Raw genomic sequence first — 5,882 nt, 5'->3', positions numbered from 1 at the left:
ATCCTTGAGAAGAGTTTTTGCTATCCTAGGTTTTTTGTTATTCCAGATGAATTTGCAGATTGCACTTTCTAATTCGTTGAAGAATTGATTTGGAATTTTGATGGGGATTGCATTGAATCTGTAGATTGCTTTTGGCAAGATAGCCATTTTTACAATGTTGATCCTGCCAATCCATGAGCATGGGAGATCTTTCCATCTTCTGAGATCTTCTATAATTACTTTCTTCAGAGACTTGAAGTTTTTATTATACAGATCTTTCACTTCCTTAGTTAGAGTCACGACAAGATATTTTATATTATTTGTGACTATTGAGAAGGGTGTTGTTTCCCTAATTTCTTTCTCAGCCTGTTTATTCTTTGTGTAGAGAAAGGCCATTGATTTGTTTGAGTTAATTTTATATCCAGCTACTTCACCGAAGCTGTTTATTAGGTTTAGGAGTTCTCTGGTGGAATTTTTAGGGTCACTTATATATACTATCATATCATCTGCAAAAAGTGATATTTTGACTTCATCTTTTCCAATTTGTATCCGTTTGATCTCCTTTTGTTGTCGAACTACTCTGGCTAGGACTTCAAGTACAATGTTGAATAGGTATGGAGAAAGTGGACAGCCTTGTCTAGTCCCTGATTTTAGAGGGATTGCCTCAAGCTTCTCACCATTTACTTTGATGTTGGCTACTGGTTTGCTGTAGATTGCTTTTATCATGTTTAGGTATGGGCCTTGAATTCCTGATCTTTCCAAGACTTTTATCATGAATGGGTGTTGGATCTTGTCAAATGCTTTTTCCGCATCTAACGAGATGACCATGTGGTTTTTGTCTTTGAGTTTGTTTATATACTGGATTACCTTGATGGATTTCCGTATATTGAACCATCCCTGCATCCCTGGGATGTAACCTACTTGATCAGGATGGATGATTGTTTTGATGTGTTCTTGGATTCGGTTAGCAAGAACTTTATTGAGGATTTTTGCATCAATATTCATAAGGGATATTGGTCTGAAGTTTTCTATCTTTGTTGGGTCTTTTTGTGGTTTAGGTATCAGAGTAATTGTGGCTTCATAGAATAAGTTGGGTAGAGTACCTTCTGTTTCTATTTTGTGGAATAGTTTGTGAAGAACTGGGATTAGATCTTCTTTGAAGGTCTGATAGAACTCTGCACTAAACCCATCTGGTCCTGGGCTTTTTTTAGTTGGGAGACTATTAATGACTGCTTCTATTTCTTTGGGGGATATAGGGGTGTTTAGATCATTAACCTGATCTTGATTCAACTTTGGTACCTGGTATCTGTCTAGGAACTTCTCCATTTCATCCAGGTTCTCCAGTTTTGTTGAGTATAGCCTTTGGTAGAAGGATCTGATGGTGTTTTGGATGTCTTCAGGATCTGTTGTTATGTCTCCTTTTTCATTTCTGATTTTGTTAATTAGAATGCTTTCCCTGTGCCCTCTAGTGAGTCTGGCTAAGGGTTTATCTATCTTGTTGATTTTCTCAAAGAACCAGCTCCTTGATTGGTTGATTCTTTGAATAGCTCTTCTTGTTTCCACTTGGTTGATTTCGCCCCTGAGTTTGATTATTTCCTGCCGTCTACTCCTCTTGGGTAAATTTGCTTCCTTTTGTTCTAGTGCTTTTAGGTGTGTTGTCAAGCTGCTAATGTGTGCTCTCTCTAGTTTCTTTTTGGAGGCACTCAGAGCTATGAGTTTTCCTCTTAGAAATGCTTTCATTGCGTCCCATACGTTTCGGTATGTTGTGGCTTCATTTTCATTGAACTCTAAAAAGTCCTTAATTTCTTTCTTTATTCCTTCCTTGACCAAGCTATCATTGAGAAGAGTGTTGTTCAGTTTCCACGTGAATGTTGGCTTTCTATTATTCATTTTGTTATTGAAGATCAGCCTTAGTCCATGGTGATCTGATAGGATGCATGGGACAATTTCAATATTTTTGTATCTGTTGAGGCCTGTTTTGTGACCAATTATGTGGTCAATTTTGGAGAAGGTACCATGAGGTGCTGAGAAGAAGGTATATCCTTTTGTTTTAGGATAGAATGTTCTGTAGATATCTGCCAGATCCATTTGATTCATAATTTCTGTTAGTTTCACTGTGTCCCTGTTTAGTTTCTGTTTCCATGATCTGTCCATTGGTGAAAGTGGTGTGTTGAAGTCTCCCACTGTTATTGTATGAGGTGCAATGTGTGCTTTGAGATTTACTAAAGTTGGGCTGGTGAGATGGCTCAGTGGGTAAGAGCACCCGACTGCTCTTCCGAACGTCCAGAGTTCAAATCCCAGCAACCACATGGTGGCTCACAACCATCCGCAACGAGATCTGGCGCCCTCTTCTGGAGTGTCTGAAGACAGCTACAGTGTACTTACATATAATAAATAAATCTTTAAAAAAAAAGTTTCTTTAATGAATGTGGCTGCCTTTGTATTTGGAGCATAGATATTCAGGATTGATAGTTCCTCTTGGAGGATTTTACCTTTGATGAGTATGAAGTGCCCCTCCCTGTCTTTTTTGATGACTTTGGGTTGGAAGTCAATCTTATCAGATATTAGAATGGCTACTCCAGCTTGTTTCTTCATACCATTTGCTTGGAAAATTGTTTTTCAGCCTTTCATTCTGAGGTAGTGTCTATCTTTTTCTCTGAGATGAGTTTCCTGTAAGCAGCAAAATGTTGGGTCTTGTTTGTGTAGCCAGTTTGTTAGTCTATGTCTTTTTATCGGGGAGTTGAGTCCATTGATATTAAGAGATATTAAGGAAAAGTAATTGTTGTTTCCTGTTATTTTTGTTGTTAAAGTTGGCATTCTGGTCTTGTGGCTGTCTTCTTTTAGGTTTGTTGAGGGATTACCTTCTTGTTTTTTCTAGGGCGTGGTTCCTGTCCTTGTATTGGTTTTTTTCTGTTATTATCCTTTGAAGGGCTGGATTCATGGAGAGATAATGTGTGAATTTGGTTTTGTCTTGGAATACTTTGGTTTCTCCATCTATGTTAATTGAGAGTTTGGCTGGGTATAGTAGCCTGGGCTGGAATTTGTGTTCTTTTAGTGTCTGTATAACATCTGTCCAGGATCTTCTGGCTTTCATAGTCTCTGGTGAAAAATCTGGTGTAATTCTGATAGGCTTGCCTTTATATGTTACTTGCTCTTTTTCTCTTACTGCTTTTAGTATTCTATCTTTATTTAGTGCATTTGTTTTCTGATTATTATGTGTCGGGAGGTATTTCTTTTCTGGTCCAGTCTATTTGGAGTTCTGTAGGCTTCTTGTATGTTCATGGGCATCTCTTTCTTTAGATTTGGGAAGTTTTCTTCTATAATTTTGTTGAAGATGTTTGCTGGTCCTTTGAGTTGAAAATCTTCATTCTCATCCACTCCTATTATCCATAGGTTTGGTCTTCTCATTGTGTCCTGTATTTCTTGGATGTTTTGAGTTAGGATCTTTTTGCGTTTTACATTTTCCTTGATTGTTGTGCTGATGTTGTCTATGGAATCTTTTGCACCTGAGATTCTCTCTTCCATCTCTTGTATTCTGTTGCTGATGCTCGTATCTATGGTTCCAGATTTCTTTCCTAGGGTTTCTATCTCCAGTGTTGCCTCATTTTGGGTTTTCTTTATTGTGTCTACTTCCCTTTTTAGGTCTAGTATGGTTTTGTTCATTTCCATCATCTGTTTGGATGTGTTTTCCTGTTTTTCTTTAAGGACTTCTACCTGTTTGATTGTGTTATCCTGTTTTTCTTTAAGGACTTGTAACTCTTTAGCCATGTTCTCCTGTAATTCTTTAAGTGAGTTATTAAAGTCCTTCTTGATGTCCTTTACCATCATCATGAGATATGCTTTTAGATCCGGGTCTAACTTTTCCGGTGTGTTGGGGTGCCCTGGACTGGGCGAAGTGGGAGTGCTGGGTTCTGATGATGGTGAGTGGTCTTGGTTTCTGTTAGTAAGATTATTAAGTTTACCTTTCGCCATCTGGTAATCTCTGGGGTTAGTTGTTATCGTTGTCACTGTTTAAAGATTGGAGCAGACTCTGTGTTCCACTCACCAGAAGTCTCAAAATCCTGTGGCGGGTGTCGTGGGTAGCTGTCGGGTGTCAGCCGACCCTGTGCTCTAGCTACCCTGGTGCTGGTCTGACCGGATGAGGCTTGTGGCCCTACTCAGGCCGGATTTCTGCCTCCCCAACCAAAGCAGTCTCAGTTCCCGCGCGATTGGACTGGAGCAGAAGCTGTGTTCCACTCACCAGAAGTCTCAAGATCCTGTGGCGGGTGTCGTGCACCCCACAATTTCTTTATACATTTGTCCATCTATAGACATTCTAATGGCTATTTTAAAGGTAAAGTATTTAAATAGAGTGTTAGAAAATTAATGAGGATTGTTGGAGGAAAAAAAATTTGAACAGAGCCCACAGGTGGATGTGGTATGCGCAAGTGCGACAGACAGTAAGTAGGCTGCAGGATTAAATGCAATGCATAATGGAAGCAGCGCTAAGAAAGGGAGCCTCAAGAAAGGCCTGAAGGAGGTAAGCACTGCTGGATATACATAGGGGAATGTTTCTCATAGAGGGCACAGTCAGTGGGAGGATCTTCAGACAGGAGATTACCTGGTGTGTCCAAAGAATATCGAGGACACTGGGCTGCTTGGAGAGAAGAGAGTAAACTGAAGAGTCAGAGGGAACCACAAGGGCCTTATAAAACACAATAAGCTCCAATTTTTACTCTGAGGGAAATGGGCTTTAAAGCCATATTGCCAGCAGTGGAGTGCTGGACCTGATTTCTGTTTTGCAAAGATTGCTATACTGCTGCTCTCAGAACTGAAAAAACAAGTAGCATCCATGCTCTCTGATGCCCACAAATTCAATCATCGCAACTTAATTCGTCCTGGCTTCCAACAACACACTCCACATCTCAGTGCCCATCAAACCTTAATTAATTGCATCACATACACTTTTGCTGATTGCTCCTTTCACTCCATAAATGACAACATAATCACTGACCAATCACATCACTCCTCTCAAAGTCATTTCATCTGTTGGTGCCTGGCCACTGTTCATTTTATACAGGTCATGCACAGACAGCAAGGCATATACTTGTGTCATCTTCTTATGTCACAGTGACAGACGTGTGTGACAATGCACAAACACAGATAACAAAAAGGTGGGTGGGAATGGCCAGCAAAGATGGATGTACAATGAAGGAGCAACTAGTTATGATGCTGGAGATGAAATTCAAACCAAACATCCAGGCTAACATTTCTATAAAGTAATAAAGCAATGTTCTTAATGTTTTAAATGACTATATACTACAGATGATCTTCTACTTATTCTGACAAATGTATCATATATTAAAATTATCATAAAATGTAGTTAATACATTGCAGCAACTAAAAATCCTGACTTGGCAATGCTGTCCAGGGAAGAGAATTACGAGAACGAAGTTGACTGGCACTGAGTTTCTTGTTGCTGTGGCACACTGAGAGTATCCTACTCCAAATTTCCAGCCCAGGAAAAGATCAAAACAAAAATACAGTCTCTAGTGAATCCATGTCACCTCCTTTTCTTTTCTTTTCTTTTCTTTTTTTTTTCCTTTACTTTATTCTTTTTGAGAGAAGGATTCACTCTGCATACAGCCCAAGCTGGTCTGAAACTCAGAGCAATTTATCTGCCTCAAAGCCTTAAAGCCTGGTATTACAGACAGGAGCTTCCATGACACATCATGTTCACAACATTATCAAGTTGGAAAATCCCTAGTCAGCCCATCCTGAGTAGGTATTGTCTAAAAATAAATACTTATTTTACTAAAATGTTTAATATACATATATACAATATATATAATAGTATCTATTATATATTATTATATATTATAAATATATATACAGACACACATAGTGAAGTAGACATTACGAGA

Source organism: Mus caroli, unplaced genomic scaffold (genome assembly GCF_978045245.1).
Source record: "Mus caroli unplaced genomic scaffold, Mus_caroli_1 scaffold_5, whole genome shotgun sequence".
NCBI classification, from domain to species: Eukaryota; Metazoa; Chordata; class Mammalia; order Rodentia; family Muridae; genus Mus; species Mus caroli.
Note: the sequence above shows the minus strand (reverse complement) of the source record.